This window comes from Excalfactoria chinensis, chromosome 6, assembly GCF_039878825.1.
Source record: "Excalfactoria chinensis isolate bCotChi1 chromosome 6, bCotChi1.hap2, whole genome shotgun sequence".
NCBI lineage: Eukaryota > Metazoa > Chordata > Aves > Galliformes > Phasianidae > Excalfactoria > Excalfactoria chinensis.
In genome coordinates, this window is record NC_092830.1 from 5,033,803 (window position 1) to 5,056,050 (window position 22,248).

Genomic DNA, 22,248 nt, shown 5'->3' on the forward strand with positions numbered 1-22,248 from the left:
GCAGGTTTCCATGCAGGTCAGCTGTCGCCCTTTCATTCATCTTAATATTAGGGCTTCTGCTTGTTAAGTGTCCACTTAGGTACCGATAGCTGCAAAAGGCTGGACGCTTCCTGTGTGAGAGCTGCTGGGGGACACACACATATCTTACAGCATCGGAGCCTTTGGATAGTTTCTACATTTCCTGGGCACTATCTTTGATAGGTATTTGAGGGCAATACGAATTCCCAGCTTTGCCTATTAAGAGTCACAGTGAAATTGAAAATTAGAACAATGAAAGATGACTTTGTGTCCTGCAACAGGGCAATATGATGGACCCAAAGCTTCATTTATAGTCTGGTTTCAAGCAGAAACCCTTGAGGAGATAATGAATTCTATTATTAAATGCAAACATGTTTCACATGGGATCAAATGCACTCTGCTATGGGTGAGCATCCAGATTTTGCAGTTGAACGTGGCAGGGTCTGAAACAGCGACCTTCATTTGAGATCTCTATCATCCTCAAGGAAAAAAAAAACAAAAAAAAACAAAAAAAACCAAAACCAACCAACCAAACAAACAAAAAAAACCCCACACAATAAATGTTAATTAAATAAAGAGTTAAATTAAAAAAATAAAGAGCTAATAAATAAATAGTTAATTAAATAAATAGTTAAATAAATGTTACTGAATTAATAACTTTCCTATACCAGGTGAAGTCTGTAATATTTTTTTTCCAACCTCTTTTAGCACACGTTCAGTGAAAGCAACATGTTTCACACGAGACGGTTCAACTGGAAAATATATTTTTTCTATTGGCAGGTGAGAGTCATTATGGAAACTATTTACAGTAGACTGAAAGTGATAATGCTGCTGTTAGTGTTGTCTTTAGAAGTTTACGGTTCAAGACATTGAAGATAATTTTACACAGATTCCATTTTAAGAATAGCTTTTAATACTAAAAATACTGAGTTATTATGTATGATCATCCTGCGAGAGTAAACCAAAATCAAAATCTAACGTTTCAGACGTATGCTAAGGAGCTCTTCAAAGAAGGGGTAACTCTGGAATCAGTCTGGGATCCTCTGTACTGCTGAACAGCCCCAATTGTCATTAAATTCTTCTTTGAGGCCTTTCAAGTTAATATTAATGACCTGCTTTACATAGTATATTGCTAAAAAGCAAACAAACAAACAAACAAAAAACAAAAACAAAATAAAAAAAAAACTCATTTTAAATAGAAGAGACAGGAATCACACCAATATTTCACAAAGAACTTTCTCAACATTAATTGTCAGGAAGTGAGAGAACCACAGTTGAAGCACGTGCGAATGGAGTCTCAGTTCCCAAAGAGAGCTTTGTTTCTCTGCAATAAATCTCTTCTGGCTCTGCTCTGTGCAGTAAAATCCTGTGTGGAAATTTGGGCGTCGGTTGTGGGTTTTCTTACGAATGTTAAAAAACATTTTGACATATTGGCTCAGCGTCCATTTCTATGACAGAGCGGCTCGGGTGGCAACAGAGCTTAAGAATCACGCCGTCGGAACACCTCCGCTGCAGGCAGGGCCGCCACCCGCTCGGCGGAGCCGCCCGGAGCCCCGTCCGACCGGGTGCGGAACGCCTCCGGACGCGGGGCCGTCACGGCTCCTCCGCGCGCCCCGCGCCAGCGCCTCGCCGCCCCGAGTAAGACATTCCTGCCTCATCAGATGTCACCTAAATGTCCCCTGTGTTAGTTTATAGCCGTTCTGCCTTATCCTGTCTCTTTCAGGCTGTAACAGAGATGACAAGTCACAGCTGGAAGCGATGACGGAGCACGTGGCGAGAAGGGGCCGGGCCGACCCGGGAGAGCTCAGGTGCGGGCGCCGCAGCGTAAGGGGCGGAGCCGGGATCCACCCCTTCGCAGCCCTCATTTAAGACTCGGCGGCGGAGGTGAGAGCATCTTGCCCGAGTTCTGTGAGTAGTAGAGAGATCTTTAGAAGGTGAGGCGTTTTTCTTTTCTTTGGTGCTGCTTCTGCGGCAGTTGCTGCGTTCGGGCTCGTCTTTGGTTGCCGCAGCCTAGCGCTTTACCACCCTCCTGTTATTGCTGTATTTCACATCAGTACAACAGTATCACACAGACCGCATAACAGGTCAGCGTCTGTCCTGTTTATGAGCTCGCTTCGTGTGCTAGTAGGCTGTAATGAGGCCTTTGTCCCTTGTGATAAACAGACCCAAATCCCTCAATGTTTCTCGTTGGAAGAAGTATTGTAGCCCTTTGCTCCCTTTGCGGCCTTCCCCCGGAGCCACTCCGGCAGTATTTCTCCCCCCGAGGCCCGGGCGCGGGACTCCAGCCGGGGCCCTTCGGGGCAGAGCGGAGGGGGACCGTCACCTCCCTCTTCCCGACGCCCTTTCTCTTCTGTCGCGGCCCAAGATGCCGCCGGCATTCCTGGCCGCAAGGGGGTGCAGTTGCGCTCACGTTCAGCTTTTAGTCCGCTAGAACCCTGACCCAAGCGGGACACCGGGCTTCTTTGAACCTCGTAGTGTTCACGTGGGCTTGCTTCTCATATCTGTCTAGATCCCTCTGGATGATATCCCTCCCTTCTATTGTATCAGCAGCACCACCGAGCTCGGTGCCATCAGTGATCATGTCTAGGGTGCGCGCGATTTCTATATTTGCGTCATCGGGTACGAGGTTGAAGAGCACTGCTCCATAGAGCGGGTCTTAGGGGATGCTATTCGTCCCCGTGGGGTAAAGAAAACTGAGACTTGTGTGAGCAGAGTACATACTGCAGGGTTAATGATTTGAGATGCCAAGAAAGGATGATTTCCTCTTTTTGTTGTTGTTATTGTTGTTGACGGTGGTGTTGTGCGTTTGGTTTTTTTTTTTCTCTGTAAAACAAGTGAAATACTTGGAGTATTGGCATTGCAAACAAGATGGGTTGGAAACCTGTGAGCTTTTGAATATATGACTGTGAGGTTTCTTTTAGTTACACAATTTCCCCTTCTGGGAATTGAGCAAATTCTGCCAGTGGCTTCTCTCTGAGAAATGTCAGATTGAACAAGTAGTGGAGATGAGGGTTCAGCAAGTCAGACAGCGACTTGAGGCGTGAGCTTTCTTATTTGATCATCTCACTTGATCAGAGTTCCATTTAAAACAGAACAGTAGAAAAGCCTGTCAGTCAGACAGTCTCCGCAGTTTTCTTTCCTCATGTACTGAGCTCAGAGTCCTTGGAGTTCTGTGGAGCTTTCGCTAAGCTCTTGCCAAGCTTTTGCTAAGGTGGCGAAGTTTGGGGGATCCCATCTTTCGGGAAAGGCTTTGAGAAGGATAAGCGGTTCTGCCTGACTTATCCGAGGCTAGTGTGTCTAGGTACAGGAGTATACCAGTATATATATAATATATATAATATATATAATATATAAAATATACGTATATACATATATATATATATATATATATATATAGTATGCATATATATAGCTTGTATCATAAGCAGTAAGATTTGCAAGACTGTCAGGGAACTTCAGAATCCACGTCGGAATCACCGATCCGGCACCTGGGCGAGGAGACCGGGTCTGTCTCGGGAGCACAGGCGGAGGCGATTTACCATAACAACGGGAAGGGCTGGAACCAGGTTCTGCCCCTCTCAGACCTCACTCGAGGGTCGTTTGCCAGCGAGGAAGGATCTCTCTCTCGAGATCCCTGCTTTGTGGAGTTTTTCAGTGAGCCTAGATCTTCAGAGACAGGTAAGCCTTGTTCTTTTTGTTACGTGATCTCACGGCAGTGGTTCCGGTGCTGTTACAAAGATAATAGCTATAGCCTTTCCTTTGTAGCCTTAATATTTCTATTTATATGGCTGGATTTTGACGTGTGAAGTAATTAAGAACTTAGAAACTGCTGAGAAGGGTTATATCAGAGAAAGGAATTTAAAAGATCTCCTACTGTCATTGTAGGTTTGATTTCTCTTTAATTGGGTAAAAAAATCCCCTTACTTTGACATTTATTGCACGGTTTTGAGGGCAGGGATTTATCTTGTCAGCTTGAAAAGTCAATTTGATGCAGAAGGGCTATTACTGTAGATGAGATTTCCCCACGTGAGCGTAGATCCTAGAGAATGTGGGAGCTCCCACACGGCGTGACAAGGGAGGGCGTTTTTCAATCTAGGGGATCAAGAGAGGGGCGTGTTTGGCTGTTTGAGTCGTCATAGCTACAGAACTTACTTTCTGTTCAGCCCTTCTGGGTATTGGTGGTAGAACACACTAATACTGATTCTATGCAGACAATATGTTTAGTGAAATGTCTTGGATTTTAGCAGTTGAAAGTCTTTGATGCTGCGTGGGAGGCAATCTGTACTTGTTAGCTATATCTGTATTACTGATTCTGACCTGTTTGCCATTTTGCATGAAGGGGATAGGGTCATTAACTGCAGCGGTTGAAGCAATTCTGATTCAGTAATTAATTGCTATAAGTTCTGCTTTCGAGTTTGCCTTCCTTTTTTTTTGCCGTTTCTAACATCCGCTCGCTCCACTGAGCGCACGCATAACAAAAGAGAGGCGTCTGTGCCGTGTTCTAGTTCTGTATTATCTGAGCATGTAGGGAAGATGCTTGTCGGGCAGGGGGATGCAGAAAGTCAGTCCTATCTCAGCAGACAGCCCTTCCTCCTTGTACCTCTTATATATAATAAAAGTAAAAGCTAAGCACTGACTCAGACCCCCTACAAAGGAGACTGCAAGCGTTTGTTAGGATAAATGATGAGAGGCTGGCAAAGCATGTGCAGTTTGGCAAGAGCAATTCTGCTCTTTATTTATATATAAATACTTTTTATTATTATTATTATTTTATTTTTTTACTGATTCATAGTCAGTATCCCGAGAGGTGTTCAAGGAAAGGGTAGGTAACGCACCAAGTTTCATACTTTATTAGTGTGGCTGTGACTGGTTATCTGTTAGCTGGTTTAGATCTTACATAGACAGCGAGGGTGCAGGAGAGTGACCTGTTATAACCCCCTTGCCGAAGCATTTGGACCGGACTCTCAGCAGTAGCCGGGGCAGTCAACAGACTGACAGTGAGCATCAAGGAGCAATAGGGTGTTTTCTTTTTGTATTTACTAGAAAAATCAGACTTGTAATTGTGATGAGCTTGTTGTTTCTTATAAGCATTTATTAGCGCAGTTAAAGAGACTTCAAGCATTCCTCAGGAAAACAATCCATCATTATGTTTGTTGCGATGATCATTTGCCTTTTAACGTGTTCTTGAACTATTAATTAGAAATATCTACTAATGTACTGCTGTGCTGTTCATATCAATAGGAAAGCAGAATCATTTTTAAGTGAGCTCTGCACACAATCCTGAATTATCTAACAACTGTTGCACTTCAATGGTAGCAGAAATAGATCATTTATTAAACATGTAGTCAGTACATAACTGCAGACTACAGCAGAAAAGATTCAATCTGTTTACTTTTATTATACAGAGGCAGAAGGGAATGCAGTTTCTTTTATTTCAGTCAGAACAATGTGATACAATACCACCCCACCCTTTTGTATTAGAGTTAAGTCTCAGTTTGGGAGCAAGGCTCACAGAAAACCACCGAGTTTCAAGGCAAAGGCTTTCAAAGAGAAGCAGCAGCTAGAGAGTTTCCTAGGGAAAAACCAAGTAAATTGTCAGCAAACTTAACTGTAACACAGAAAGAAGTGTTTTCTCAAGAGCTCAAGGCTTTACTGAATTAAAGGAATACTTCTATCCATATGCTCAACTGCAGCAATAAGACCACTGGTATCATACTCTGCAGTTTTACTTGTCGCATAAAGCATATCTGATATGTTATAGTTCTGCATTAGCTTCATTTGAATTTAAGTGTCAATTTCTGTTTCTACAGGCTACGAAACACAGCAAGTAGGCTTGCTTACAAGGGATCATCTTTGTCACCTTTTGCCTTAATCATGATAAACAGCCTAACACCCCCACCAAAGGAACAAGGCTCAAGTCCAGAAGTAGCCAGCACATCTTTTATTGAGGTAAGTGACATTTTACAGTGGGGTTTATCTTTGTTTTATTCAGAGACAGACAGGCATCCTCTGTACAAAGTGTTGAGCATGGCTTCTCTTTCCCTCAATTGCATAAGACATCCCACTCACTTCTGACAACACACAGCACTCACTCTGACACCCACAACAGCTTTATTGAAAGACCATTTTGAGCCTTTATTTTATTTGTCTCCAAACAAGACAGACATCATAACCTGCTTCTCACATCACAAAAGCGAGCTTAGAGATATGCCAGTGGTACACACTGAAATGAGAACAGAGTTATATCCTGATGCTGCCCTCTACAGCTGGGCTTAAGTAATAAATAATAAAGTAGTAATAAAGTATTAATTATTACTTTAATTATTATTAATTTATTTTAATTATTATTAAAGTAGTAATACAAAGTAGAAGACTTCTCTTACAAAGCAAGTCCTAGTTCATATTTTATTCTTGAAATTTAAGTTGTCTGCCTACAGATTGCAATCAGCACACATTTAGGGAGGCACACTTACTTAGAAATACTAAGTTAAACCTCAGTAATGCAAAAAGAGTTTATTTAATGTTATACAAATGTAGAAAAGCAGTGGAGTCAGCCTTTGACTTGGCACAAGAGGAACCATCAGGACCATCTTCTTTATTCTTCTGCTTAATTGACTTGCTTTCCTAGAAGAGAACACAAAACACTTAGAGAGCAAAGTGGCAACTTAACTCCTTCTCAGGTATCTCAAACTATTTCAATCAATACTATAAAACACCCACAGCACACCAGACACATACACTGCAGGCACACTTACCCTCCAGCCACTTATCCAAACCCTTTTAGAGGGCAACTCCCTCTGCTTCTCAATTGCCATTTAGTGACTACACAGAGAAAAGCTATTTAATCATTCTGGTTTGCCCTAACACTTCAATTCATTTTTCTTCTTTTGCAGGACATAAAGCCCAGCTCCTCCAAGCCTCTTCCTTTACAGCCCAGGAGCCCTACCACAAAACCACCATCACCACATAGGAAACAGTCAAGCACACAGGGAAGACTCAGCAGAAGCTGCCCCCCACTCAGGGAAAGCCCCTATAGGAAGAAGGGGCCCTCCCTCACACCCCCACTCAGGGGAAGCCCCTTCTATAGGGGCTTCCCCTCCTCACCCCCACTCAGGGGGCCCCGATGCCAGGAGGGGCCCCCCCACACCCCCACTCAGGGGGCCCCTATGCCAGGTGGGGCCCCCCTCACACCCCCACTCAGGGGGGGCCTTGACAGGCCCCCCCCACCGGCAAAAAGACCGACATGAACCCACCGTCCCGCCCAAAAATAAAAAAAATATATCTCTTTAGAGATAGTGCAAAACCCGGTGTCTAGCCCCATTACAAAGGGGGAAACTCTGACCACTCACTCCAAGAGTGAGCAGCCAGAGTTTCCCCCTTACATTCCAAATCATACAAGACAAAAGCAAAGCCCAAACAAACAACACTTAACAGCCAAGAAAAAAAAAAACAGACTCAAAGACCTACCAAAAAGCTAAAGTCCTTACAAACAAACACCAAAAAAAACCAACAGCCAAGTACTAACAAAACATCTAACTTCTCAAAAAAGAAGTTGAAACTACCAAAGAACAAAACTCTGAAAAAAAAACACCAGCCAAAAACTAAGACAACTAAACAAGCCAAGACCTAACAAACACACCTCAAACATCCAACTCAACCAAATTTAAACAACAAAAGAAGAAAACTCTGCGTGTTCAAACACTAACTCCGCAAAAAAACAGCCAAAACTAACAAAGACAACTCAACACCACAAAATCCTAAACAAGCCAACACCTAACAGACCAATCACAGAAAAAGAAACTCAAGCAACTACACTTTCCCCACAAAAAACAAGCCAAGTCCTAACAAACACACTAACATCTAACTCCTCAACAACATTTAACCAACAAGCAAAGCAAACTCTGCATGCTCAAACAACAAACTGAATTTGCAAAAAACACCGAACTCAACACTACAGAAACAAACCGAGTCCTGACACACCACAACCGCAACTACTCTACGAGGAAAATTCAACGACCGCTGACAAAAGCCGAAAACTCTGCACGCTCACCGACACGAAGATTTTCCCTCAAAAAACAGCAGCCAAAACTCAGAAAACTCGGTGCCGCAAAAAACAGAAACCAGCCAAGTCCTAACAAGACACAAACAACCAACTACTCAGCGAGAAACATTAACTGACCTTCAACAAAACCAACTGCTGACCGAGGCAAATGCTACAAAGAAGCCACCGCGTGCGCTAACCTGACTGTGCCAACAATAACACGATCGAGCTAACCCCCGACGGCTCCGTCCCCTAATGAAGCACAAACAACACTACATACTCTAGCCTCCAAACTACACAAAAAACATACATACACCAAAAACTGCACAAGTTGCCGATGCTACACGCCTCAACAGAGCTTCCCTGCCTTCCGGACATCAGGCTCCGCGCTAACAGAAACAGCACAAAAGAACACAACGCCAACCTATGCGAGCCCCTAGACCTGATCCAAAGGAGCCGCCCGACTCGCCCCCTGCCACCGTGCCCGTTGCAACTCCCTGCGGCAACATGAACAAACATTCCACCATAACCACTAACTATGGCCAAACGGCAACAGAAAAACAACCCCCTCACCGCAGTGCTAACCTCCAACAGACCGTCTGCTGAACCCCAAAAAACAGCCCGCTAGACACTCTAGCACGACCTTTCTCCTGCCTTTGCCCGGCAGCCACGACATCGACAGACGCACCAGCTGCACTAGAACCTGACCAAACTAAACAGCTCGAAGACAGCACCTCACACTACAAAACCCTTACAGGACAATCACACCAATATTTCTCAACCCTCTCTCCATTAACCCTAATCCTCTAACAACTCGCACGACTGAAACCGCTCCACCTTCCTCCAAAAAGAGTAGAAAAAACACAGCCCCTACCTGGTGACGCCGTATCCTCATCCCGACGGGCTTCCGGGTGGCCGACCTTCTCGTCTGACGGCTCGCTCCCCTCCGTCCTCCCTGTCGAAGCCGATGCTCCGCTACAGAACGCGATGTGAAAGAAAAAACCTGCTGTTCGGCTCCCTTGCCGATGTGAACAGAAAATATTGCTGTTCATCTCCCTTGCCGATGTGAAAAAAAATCCTGCTGTTCATCTCCCTTGCTTCCGTGGCTTTGTGATGGTTATTCCATTGCGAATGCTGCGGGCCCAACTTGAGTATCCCGGGACCACACGACTCCACAACCTGTCTGGAGAGTGAAAACCTGTAGTTCTGCCGGCCGTCCTTCTCACGTTTCCCAAAAGCTGCGCCGATCGTCTTTACCCTGCAGTCCTCCAGTCCCTTGCAAAAATAAAATGATTCATTGAGTGAAAAGCTACCTGAAAAATCACTCACCCCAGCTCCCTTTGTTCGGGTTACTCCCGTCACTTACTCGCAATTGAAGACGAGCTCCGGAGGCCTCGCGCTCCTCCCGGTCTCCTGTCACCTGCACAAAACTTTTAGTCTTAGACTCGCTGACCGAACCTCCTGCAAAGGTACATTTCACTTTCCTGACAACTAGCAGGGACGTACAAACCTACAGCTGGAACAAACGACTGAAGTTGAGAAGCTCCTTTTGGATGCGTGCACGCCCATTTCCACGCTTCTCGGTCCCGGCCTGCGACGGACGACCCCGGGCAATGAAACCCACGCGGACCGGCCGCTCGAGCCCCGCTCCTCGGCGCTCCCCTCGCTTCCGCGTCCCTCGAGGAACTCTCGCCACAACACCGACTCCGCCGCCTCGTCCCCGGAACGTATTCCTGTAAAAATCTGTAAGCCCTCCACGACAGCGTTCCTGTCCAGCCGCGTCTCCGTGTGGAGAATGAGACGACGCTCCTGAAACTACACAGAAAACAAGAGAACACACGATCCCGTCCCCGAAAGCGAGACGGACCGATGCGCCCGAAAACGCCGGCCGAAGGGGCGAGGCCGCCCCGGGGTCCCTCACCGCCCGGGCTCGTCCGGCGGCGGTACCGCGCCGGCCCTTCCGAAACGCCGGGTCGGAACCCGACCGCCGCGCCTAATTAAAGGCGAGGAAATAGAAGCGGTCGAACGGCGGACCTGCGAGATTACTACAAAAACAAAACAAAAAAGACATACCTGTTAGCCTCTAAAGGCTCAAGGCTTCCACCGCCTCAGCGATTCCGGCATAAAGGAGTCTCCGCCGCGACCCTCGGTCGATCTGCGAAAAAGATTCCGTTTAAGCGGCTCTCGCCGTCGCTTCTTACTCCCGGCGGCACCGAGGCCGCAGGAACGCGGCCCCGTCCCGCTCGCTCCGCCTCGACAAAAAGGAAGGATGCGAGAAAGCCGCTGAAAAACTCGGGGTGGACCGAGAACGCGGCGGGGCTGCGCTGCGACTCGGAAAACCGAGCGGCGGCTCCCTCCGAAAACGTGACGGCGGCCGGACGACGACGCCGCGCCGGCTCCCAGAAGCCAGGGGAGCACAGCAGGGACCCCGCGTCTGCCCCGAACGGAGCGCGGCGAAAGCCCGGCGGTCTCCCACCGGGGAAGCCGGGCCCCGGACGGCTCCGAAGCGCGCCGTCTCCGCGGCTCCGGTTCTAATAGAACGACTCACCGGTCAGGGCCGATCCTCGACGCGAAAGGTCCGGCAGCAGCCTGAAACGAAACGACGAAAAACATCACAATCAAGCCCAAAAACACGCGTAAAAAAACAGCCCCACCTACCGCCTTTCGGCCTCACCGACGCGACGACCGGACGAAGCAACGCCACCCGCTCCGGCTCCTCGTAATGCCGATTCCGGTCTGATCCCTCGTGGCTACCGGCGGCCTCAGGCGGAGCTTAAGAGGCGTCGGCGCGGTTCCGCCCCCGGGCTGCCGACGAACCGCAGCCGCTCCCGGGCCGCCGCAGCTGCGCCGGAGCGGTCGCGGCCCCGCCTGACGCTCGCCGCCTCGTTAGCGCAGCTGGGGCTCGTTACGGTCGGCCCGGGGCCGTGACGGTTTGACACGTGAACCCGAGATCTGAATTAGGGGCTGAGATGACGTTTCTGTAAATGACAGCTTAGTACGCGCTTCCCCTTCTCGCCTCTTTGACGGATTCATAAATCAATTAAATAATTGTGTCAAACTGGAACGGATCGCTTTGCGTCTCACGAGACACCCTTCCTAAGAACGTCCCCGGCATTAACAGTCTCCAGAGTCCCCTGCTGTCCGCTTTCTGTCTCTACCATGCTTTCTCTTGGCCCTCATCCAAAGAAAAAAAAAGGAGAAAAAAAAAAAAACCACACTAAAAACAACAACAACAACAACAAAACAAAAAACCAAACAAACCCCAAAAAACGACAACAAAAAAAGTTTGTTAAATATGTAAGAACTTTAAAGCTGACTGAGGAAAAAAAACTCAAGGTGGAGGTGGAAATATGGGAGCAGGGATGTGGAAAACTCCTGCAGGGGTTAATGATGTGCCTGACACAATAGCTGATGAAGGACATTTGCAGCACAGCTTTATGAACGGCTCTGTACGGTGCTTTTCGGGGTTACATTGATGTGACGCATACATGGGTAGGAACGCTTTCGGAAAGAGTTCAGTCCTCTCCAAGGACACCGGTACTGTGTAAAGACTTCAGTGATTAAACTCACTTTGCTTTGCAGTCTTGTTCTTAATTGGAAATCTGGATGTTTTGGGGGTGGCAGGAGGAAACCTTTGCCTGCTGGTTTTCTGACAAAGCCATCAGTTAATGTAGTTGTGAACTACAGCGGTTGGGTACTGGCACATACAACTCCTTGGCTTATAAATGTATAAATAACAGACATCTCTCGCTTTCCGAACCTACTGCCTGCAAATGGGTGCGTGTGCTCAAAGCGAACAGTTACTGGGTTACAGATTCTGAACGAGAGGCCCAAAGCGGTCACCGCTGGGTTCTTCTCCAACCGCTTCGTGCCCGCAAACCAACAGGCGATGTGAAGCCGCTGGAGCTGCAGCGATTCAAGCGGAATGGGCTCCTCCGGCCTTCCGTAACCTGCTTCATTTTTTTCTGGCCTAGTTCGGTCACTTTTTCTTTGAAGAAAATGCACAAAGGTTCTTATTGATTCGTACCTGAACTGCAGAAAGAGGCCGATTCCGCCTGGTGAAAAGTAGCAGGTGCACTGATGAAGTATGATTATGTGTTTGTAATCCATACACATTTAAGTTAGGTTAAAAATAAACCAGGAAGACAACTTAGGAGATTTTATCATAACGCCCCCCAAAAATAATAGCTTGTTCATAGCAATTGGCTCAAGCGAGACAATAGGTTATTTTTTAAATTATTATTATTTGTTTTCTTTAATTATTTTTTCCCAGAACAATTGATTAAATAGTAATTGAGCGAGCAGAAATGGTACAGCTGTAAAGTAATACAGTTGTTCTTCAAAGGTGGGAGCTGAGTTCAGCCGTCTGGGGGAATTTCACCGCACTCGGGCAGCGATTCCCGATGAACTGTACGCGCTCTTTAAACTTGACCTGGGTGTAACATAACTGCAGATCGCTTCCCTTAGTAGAGCCGCCTGTGCTCCTGGAAGGGGGCTGAGCAGAATAGGGCACTTGCGGGAATCTGACCTCTGCTGTTCTGAATTACTTCACGTACCCTGGATATATGCTGAAATACAATATCCCCTACAGGGCAGCACCCAGAAAACTTCCCCAGTAATGACATGAGTGGTGTTTTTGGCACTGGAAAACTGCCAGAGATTTTTCTCCAAGAGCTCCTTTAAGTAGTGTACTGAAAGGCTTTAAATAGCTTTGGCAGACATAATTGAAATGCAAAAGGAAGAGAAAGCCAATTTGTAACATATCAAGCTAGTCTTGCTTGTAATTTCAATAAAATTCTGAAAGAATATATAGATATTGTAAATGTGATAACTTATACCCAAGAGATCTTTTAAAATGTAAAATCATTTATTCAGTTTCCACAGATCCAGTAGTATGGGAATGATGGAGGGAAAATACAAAAGAAAATGAACCCTCGATAATTGTGGTGTTTACAATACAGCTACTCGACTCCCCCATTTATCACCGCTTGAAATTTGGTGTGTGATGTAACACGGTAGCTTCGTTTGTTCCGGATGGGGGCTGGAGTTCTGAGTAAGAGAACAGGCAGAAATATGTGCAGGTATCAGATGGGCTTTAAACACCTTTCTGAATACAGACTGGTTTACTAGGTACAATTAAATCTAAAAGAATAATTCTGAGGTGTACTTTCTCATGTTCCATTCCGATGCTTCCATGCAGCTCCCTGGATTTTCATCCTCGTGCTCCTACTTTAATATCAGAGTTTGAAGTATCGTTTTTTATTTCAGTATTGAACAGTAAAATGCATAAACCCTGAGCGTACTTTATGAGCACTGACAATCTAGTGACAAAAAGCTCGTTACAGTGAGTGTTTTTCACCAGGACGTGCTGCTGCCCTGGAGTTTCCCCAGTTGAAGCTGCCTTGTACCTCAGAGGTCAGGCCATCGGAACTGCCAGGTTCTTGTTACTGCCAGATTAATGATCCCAGGTGAAACCCTACGGGAAAACTTCAAACAGAATCTCAGAGCTGAAACATTCTGAAAACTGAAGGTAGCTTGAAGGATAGGAAGGATTTGAGGTGTTTAGCTGCACACTCAGCCATACTGAGACCAATTGCAACAGATTTCAAAACCAGAAAGTTTTCCTAATTACATATATGTGTAAGATATGGTGTTACACTGCAATCGTGAAGGATTGTTCTGCATGAAAATAATCTCAGTGAACAAAAGTTTAAATGGCCTGCTTTTCTGCCCTCTGTGCTTTTCTGTTTCAAGGGAAATGTGTCTGTGCTTGCTGGAAAGGATGAGCAAAGCTCCAGCGGCCACATTCTTTGTTCTGCTTATAAAGTCTAGACAAAAAACTGCATTTAGTTTCTGAGATACAATCTGTCTAACATGTTCTCTCAGCAGAACGATTCTGTGATGCTCTGTGGGTCATTGATATATGTTTATCTGCAAACAGAAGGGAACGCAAAAAGACAAAGAATGCCACTGCTCAGTTAAGTTTTCAAACAGGTTACTGTTAGTAACAATTTAATGTTTGCTCCATAAACACAGCATTGATAATCCATGAGATACAAGTTAAGTGTCTCCCTTGAAAGCTCTACAACCATTTTTTTTTTTCTCGCAGCAAAGGAAACATTATTTCACTTTGGTCAGATAGTTTGTATCAGCCCAATACTGTTACATATACAAAGAAGCAATAGTACTCATGTCCTAGAGGTGATCTTACTTAGTCTTCCAAGCATTAACAATTAACAACTCGCTGAAATCACTAATACAATGCTCAGTGCACAATCATTTCCAAGAAATTGTTTCCAAGAACATACAAGTAACACAATACAAGTTGCTTTACATAATAGCGGGCAAGCGGCAGACAAACACCTACCAACCACAGTTCTCAAAAACACAATTCATTAAAAAGTGAAAAAACTGTGGCCTTATGGTTACAAAGAAACTGAAGCTTTACTGCACGAGAGGCTTTGAACACATTATAGGGTGCATAACTTGCGTCCGGCTGCTTATCAAGCTTACAGTCAGTCTTTAGTTGCTAGAACTGGAGCAAGAGAGCCCTGTAGCAAACGAGAAGCTTCAGCGTTGGTGCTCTTCAACAACGGCGCTGAATTTGCAACTTGGACTTGAATCTTAGATCTGTTTCTCATTCCAAGGATAGTTTGAAGTGCTGGAAAAGCAGGGAAAGAAGGAGCTATGAGCACAAACAGACCAACACAGGTAGGGCTAACAATACAGCAAGATAAAAATCAATACTTAACTTACTACCTTTGCTGACTACACCCAGAAAAGATAGACAATAGGGTCGCTAGACCCACTTCTAGCAGATGTTAATCATAAAAATGTTCTCATATCATAAGAATGATTCATCATAAATTAAACAGATTATGCAGACCTTTACTAACCCTTTCAAACCCACGTCTGTCTATTTAGAAATACAACAGCTTGCTTATTCCACCCAGGAAAGTTCTATCAGAACTAGAAGACCCGTCACCCAGAGGGCCACAAAGATGCTCAGAGAGCTGGAGCACCTCTCCTATGAAGAAAGTTTGAAGGAGCTGGCCTTCTCCAGCTTGGAGAACAGAGGGCTTGACGAAAGATATCACTATGGCCTTCCAGTATTTCAATAGATTTCCCCCTGCTGAGCAGGCAGATCATGACAGGGCAAAGAACATAAAATAAATACATAAATAACAGTGCTATTCATGTTTTTGCAGGTGAAACAACTGCCATGTTCCCAACATTTATTGGAAGCTCTAGCAGATCTAAAAATAATTAAAAATAAGCTGCCGCAAACCCCAGATGTTAATGGCCCCTTTCCAAATAAATAAATTTCCCACTTCTTAGATTTGTTTTGTCATAGCATGTGATGAGCGCAGGGCAAAACGTTAAACATGAAAAATACTAAGGTAGATTTCTTTGAAGAAAAAATAATGACTCAGAAGTGTTCATAGTGCTTAAATGTTTAAAACCATTTCACGGTAAAATGGATTGGAGGTAAAGTAGCCAGCATGATCTATCCTATGTTTTGTATGGCAGGCACATTTTGAGTTTCCACAGAACTAAGACTTTATAATACAGTAGTCACATATAAAGTCAAATAAGAGGCAACCAGAAGTGGGAATGAAGTGAAGCCTCTGTCTAACTTAATTGTTTCTTACAAGATATCATTCACCAAAAACCCTTCATCAAAACCCTTTGTTGCTTGTTTGCTTTTGATGAATTTCCAAAAGTACCTTTTAACTGAAGCCCAGGATACCGTTGGTTTCTTGGGCTGCAAGAGGCTGTTGCTGGCTCACATCCAACTCCCCCATCCACCAGCACCCCCAAAGTCCTTTTGGGCAGGGCTGTGATCAATCCTTTTGTCCCCCAGCTTCTATTGGTAGTGGGAAACGTTGAAGCTGGGGCATCTGGGTGGCAGATCCTGAAAATGAGTTTGTGGAGATTCTACAAGGCCCGCTGCTTGAGCTCGTCTAGGTGTCCTAGCATCACATCCTGCCACTCAAACCTCTTATCCACACTGAACAGCAAGGTGCCATCTGCTGTCCTGCTGTGGGTACTCTTCATTCCACTGATGAAAACACTGAAAAGCATTGGTACCAATACTGCCCAGTGAGGGAAACCACTCATCACCTTCAGGCAGTGACTCATTTTCTTCATTCACGAAATGGTCCAGCCATCAAATCTTTACCTTTGCCATTTGGAGAGAAGGATACTGTGGGGGACAGTATTAAAAGCCTTACCAAAAATCCGGATAGTTAATATCAGCGACTCTTCTCTGGTCCATTTAGTCCATCATAGAAAGAAAGGCCAGTAAATTGTTAAGACAGGATCCATCCCTGGTGAAGCCACGCTAGTTGTCACCTGTCACCTCCCTCTCTTCCATGTGCCCTAGCGTAGCTTCCAGGAGGATATAGGTGAGGCCGACAGATCTCTGAAAAGAACATCACAAGTTTCTTGTGAGTCACTGAAGCAATATGAGGCTTCATCAGCAATAAAAGCAACAGTGCTTGAGAGAGAAAAAGGTTTTTGGCATTCTATAAATAACAAACAACTGAAGGAAGATCCCATTCCCACAAGTCTTTCAAAGGTGCAAAATGTGAAACAAGCCTCAGACAGAAAACAATTACAAGTCAATATTTGCATATATTGTGGCATTTTAAATCATGGCATGCACTTAAAACAAGGTGCCATACAATATAGAACTGCACATAAATACTAAAAAGAACATCACCTTAGCATCAAAACAATGTTGATATAGTTCTGACTGGTAAGAACTTCCGGCTGCTCAGAATACACGGTCACACAGCAGTGCTCCGTGCTTGCAGGAGTGCTGCAAAAAGCAAAAAAAAAAAAAAAACAACTCTATTTTCACAAATAACACGCCACACCAGTTCATAAAATTCTGGCTTTGATTACTAAAATGTCAATAAGTACATCACGGATACTTACCGGTCTGGTGGATGAGGTGAATATTAGGAACGCTCAGGACATCCGTGTCTGTACTGTGTACGAAATGCTGTGCAGAACTGCATTATCTCACCACATCTACCCACAAGACAATGGAGAAGACAAAATGGTTATCTCCTTCTACTGCAAGCAGTATTTCAATATCAGATTCACATCCTGTTTTTGTTAGGGAGAGAGAAACACATGTACAAAAGAGTTACAAAGAGACAGAAAATGTCCTCAGGTACTTCCGTAGAACACGCAGCAGGACAACATTTTTCTTCCTTAACTGACTAAAAAGCTAAAACAATTTACCCAAAAATACAGAGATGAAAATCTGACTCCACAAATCAGAATGAAACTTCTACTTCACGGGAAAACAGACTCTTCAAGCACTTAGTGCCTTAGTTTCTCACTAAAGGATATTGATTGTAACAAAGCTTTTACCCATAAGGTATTTTAACAGAGTTACTCCAAAATTTCCGTACAACATAAACTCAGTACAGAAGCAATTAGCCTCAGTAATTTAAATCAATTCAGCACAGACTGAAGTTGAACACACTTAAATATTTATTCAGCCTTTTTAATGCTTTTCAGCTGGAAATACAGAGGGCCAAAGCTGACTTGAAACTCCGGTTGACATAAAAACTACACGTACACTCGTACCAGAATAGAAAGCACAGCAGTGACAACAGAGCACCAAAAAAGCAGGCTGCAGCAAATTTGGACTTGCTCAAACACAACAGCAGAGGATACAGAAAGAAAAGAAACTGCTCACCTTCAGCAAACCACAGGTACGCTGGAATCTCCAGCAAGGTACGCTCACCTTGGCTGCCAACCCTTAAATGACAGCTAGGAAGGGGTGGATCCCGGCTCTAGTCCTTCCAGACACTTAGCTGCACTGTGCATGCCTGGGCTCCCCTGGGTTGGCCCTGCCTTTCCACCAGGTGGTCCGTCACTGTGTCGGGCCCTGACTTAGCGTTTCCTCTACAGTATTTAATTCCTGTTCAAAACAAAAATATGACATAAGAAATAAGTAATGCATAATTTCCTGTTGTATTCAGCTTATCCCTCCTAAAAGTAGAAGTCTCTATGCCTTTATACCACATTCTTGCAAAACTAAAACAAGAGCGCTTTTAGTAGCTGGGATACAGACCTGAAATGATTTTTATCTATCGCATTATCTAACATGAGCTCGCAATACTGGGTTTTGCACGCTTCTCCTCCATTTTGTTGACATGTTTAATCAACCCCAACCAATGCCTTAACATTTCTTATCCTCTTCCTACAATAAACTTTACAGAACCCAAAGCTGGTAGCTCAGCTTCTTACTCTCTACAGCCCAGTTATCTGAAATAAAACTCACATGAAGATGGAAAGATTTTCCTCAATAGTATAAGATCCCAAGTGTATGTTTTATTTTTCCCCACACCCACTGTCCAGAGCAACATCGCTACGTGGTATGTAAACCTAATGGCCAGATTTGCTCCTTACACACTTCAGGTTTTGCAACACATACCTGACAACTGAAGTACACCGAAAGACATAGGAGGAATGAACAGAGAAACTGGAATTAAAGCAGACACTAAATCTCTAATTTGACTATATATATGGAATATATATATATATATTTGGAACAGAATAACCTAGACCAGGAGCTTAAAAGGATCAAAAATACTAAAGCAGATGGAGATACAAAATGGCTGAATCCAATCACAGCACCAAATCAATTCGTGTGGTTACTTTGTAACTGCAGGGAATTTGTCACTGCTGTGTGGTGTTGGTCACTTCCAGGTCATAATTTCCACATAAACAGAAAAATGACAACATTAACCTTGTGTATGTGCTGAACAAATAGTAAACACAATACTTTAAAACTAAAACAAAACAAACCAAAACAGAATACCCATACGGCTACGTGCTGAATACAAGCCTCAGCGCTGATGCAATTATTAAGATTCCCCAAAAAATACCAGAGATCCCTGATCTCTGATATGCATAGCATCCGATTAAATGAACTAGACCATTCCCATCTGGAATTTAAAAACCTATCACTAGCTCTAATTTAATGATCCCTTATGGCTTTCTAAACATATACAGGAGAACAACAGCAAGGACTTTGCCTTCTTAACTCCCGGTGCAACATACCTCAGACACACAAGGAACTGAAGATGTTTTTCCACCTTCCCTCATCTTTTATTGTACAGACGGGAGGATCACTGATCACTTTCTGCGGAGACTAGCTACAGAGCAGGTAAGACTGCACTGGGCAAGGGATCTGGAGTAGAAGGGATCTGGAGTAGAAAAAACCAAAAGTAAGTTCTTCTTCCTCAAGAAAAACTCTGTTTAAGGCTTCTGTGAAGGCAGTAGCAGTGCCTTGCTTTGCCTGTGCTGGGGAGCTGTCAGCTGTAGGCAGGCTCCTGAGTCATCGGGGTGGAGCTGACACTGCCGGGCAGTTTAAACAGCCTGTAAACAGCCTGCAAACGTGTTGTTGTTGCTGGTCATTAACGTCAGCACCTGACAACAAGCTTTAAAGAGCCTCAAGGAGGGCGGAAGCTAGCTTCCGCCCACAGCTTACACCAGCGTGGTAGTCACTATCTCTGCTCATAGTAAGCTGTGCTTATAGGTAGTGGCTGAAGTAGCAGGGGCTGTAAGTATTAGCCTTTAGTTTTTCCTACGCTCTTCTTGCTGTTCTTGGGACTACAGTATAATCATGGTCTCCACCAGGAAGAGATCCTACTCTTCCAAAACTGTGGCAACTCAGACAGAGGGCCAGGCCAGGAATGCCGCAGTTCAGGTTTCTGGCTGTATGGAGTGCCTGGAGTTGTTGCTGCCTGGGGAGGGTGGCAGGGCCCCCACCTGCGTGAGATGTGAGCAGGTGGACGAGCTGCTAAGCCTGGTGGTGGAACTCAGGGAGGAAGTGCAGCGGCTAAGGGCCACCAGAGAACGTGGGAGTAAGAAGCAGGGTGAGGAGTATGGAAAAAACACCAGGAAGGTGGTGGACCCCCTGCCCTACCACAGGAGGACAATCCCTACCACTGAGGAGGGCTGGCAGAGAATTCCAACTCGCCGTCGTGGGTATCCCCCCTGCCTGCCTGCCCCGTGTCCACCACTCTCCCTGAGCAATAGGTTTCAGGCACTGGAAATCAATCAGGAGGTGAGTGGAGAGAGGGTGGAGGAACTACCTAAAAGGGAACCCCCTAAGCTGAGTAGGTCCTCGGATGGTGATGATGGTAGTACTCCTCAGTTGGTGGTGCCCCCCAAGTCCATCCGTTCCTCACCCACCATTAGAACATCACCATCAAAGAAAAAACGACGGGTCATCGTTATTGGTGACTCTGCGCTGAAGGGAGCAGAAGGGCCAATATGTCGGCCAGACCCTCTACATAGAGAGGTCTGCTGCCTCCCGGGTGCCCGGGTTAAGGATGTAAGGATGAAGCTTCCTTCTCTAGTCCACCCCTCTGACTACTATCCCCTATTAATGTTCCAAGTTGGTAGTGATGAGGTAGGCAGAACTTCCATGAGGACTCTGAAAAAGGATTTCAGAGCTTTGGGGCGACAGGTAAAGGGTTCGGGAGCACAAGTTGTGTTCAACTCTATCCCACCTGCTTCAGGGAAGAATGAGGGATTCAATATAATGGGCCAACAGATCAATACCTGGCTCCGAGCTTGGTGTGCCCGGCAGGGGTTTGGGTTTTTTGACCTTGGGTTCCACCGGTCAAAAGGGATCTTAAGGAGAGAATTGGGTAGGTTCATCCAGAGGGCTTTAAACTAGTTATGAAGGGGGGTGGGGCAGTAGCTGGGGTCACCAATATGGAAACTGCATGCAATGTCCCTGTGCTTGCAGGAGAGGGGTATGCTTCTAAACCCCTAAGGTCTTGGCCCTTGGTGAAGGAGGAGGATGACTTGCCTCCTTGTAGGAAAAACACGAGGGCTGGTGTTAAGCTGGTGGCTGTGGAAACGCCTAATAGTAGTCACAAGGCTATTAGGGCTGCTGCTGATCGCAAGGAGGCCAAGCTCAGGTGCCTTTATGCTAATGCACGCAGCATGGGTAATAAACAAGAGGAGCTGGAGGCCATTGTTTGTTCAGAAAATTTTGATATAGTTGCCGTCACTGAAACATGGTGGAATGACTCCCACACATGGAGTGCAGTGATTGAGGGCTACCAACTTTTTAAAAAAAATAGGCTAGGTAGGAAAGGTGGTGGTGTAGCTCTCTATGTTAAAAAAGATTGTGAATGCGTGGAAATCAATAATGATGATGACAGGGTTGAAAGCTTATGGATCAGAATAAAAACCAAGGCCAACAATACCGATGTTATTGTGGGAGTTTGCTACAGGCCACCTACCCAGGATGATGAGGTGGATGAGATGCTTTATAGGCAATTGGGGGAGGTCTCAAGGTCACTCCCCCTCATTCTGGTGGGGGATTTCAACTTCCCAGACATCTGCTGGGATTACAATACAGCAGACAGGGAACAGTCTCGGAGGTTCCTAGAGTGTGTGGGAGATAACTTCCTGACACAGTTGGTGAAGGAGCCGACGAGGGGAAACAAAACTCTGGACCTGCTGTTTGTTAACAGAGATGGTCTGGTGAGGGATGTAAAGGTTGGAGGCCGTCTGGGACAAAGTGATCATGAAATGCTAGATTTCTCGATCCTTGTCGAACCGCGGAAGGGAGTCAGCAGAACTGCCACCTTGGACTTCCGGAGGGCGGACTTCAACCTCCTCAGGACTATGGTTGAGAGGGCCCCCTGGGGAGTATCTTTGGAGAGTGTGGGAGCCCAGGAAGGTTGGGAATACTTTAAGGAAATTGTCCTAAAGGCGCAAGAGCTGACTGTCCCAAAATCGCGAAAGATGAGCCGACGGGTGAGGAGGCCGGGCTGGCTGACCAGAGACCTTTGGCTTGATCTAAAGAACAAAAAGAGAGTTTACGGTCTCTGGAAGAATGGGGGAGCTACTTATGAGGATTACAGGTTTGTAGTGAGGCTGTGCAGGGAGAAAATTAGGAAGGCCAAGGCGCAGCTAGAACTGAGTTTGGCTTCTAAGGTTAAGGAGAATAGTAAATGTTTTTATAAACACATCAATACCAAGAGGAAGGCTAAGGAAAATCCCCATCCCTTGTTGGATTCTGAGGGCAACTTGGTCACTGAGGATCGGGACAAGGCTGAGGTACTTAATACCTTCTTTGCCTCGGTCTTCAATAGTTATGCTTGTAACTCCCTGGGAACGCAGCCCCCTACACTGGT

At 45.4% G+C, this 22,248-nt stretch overlaps 2 long non-coding RNA genes across 2 annotated transcripts in view; both read right to left on the reverse strand.

Moving 5' to 3' along the window:
• LOC140254264 (uncharacterized) overlaps window positions 1-22,248 on the reverse strand; it is a 333,994-nt gene that overhangs the window by 200,232 nt on the left and 111,514 nt on the right. The gene's annotated exons all lie outside the window — the stretch shown is intronic.
• Window positions 5,841-10,660, reverse strand: LOC140254102 (uncharacterized). The gene is made up of 6 exons (XR_011904056.1): window positions 10,608-10,660; window positions 10,133-10,214; window positions 9,570-9,874; window positions 9,426-9,479; window positions 8,934-9,334; window positions 5,841-6,642 (listed from the first exon to the last, which is right to left on the reverse strand). It is a non-coding gene; the product is annotated as an uncharacterized lncRNA (long non-coding RNA).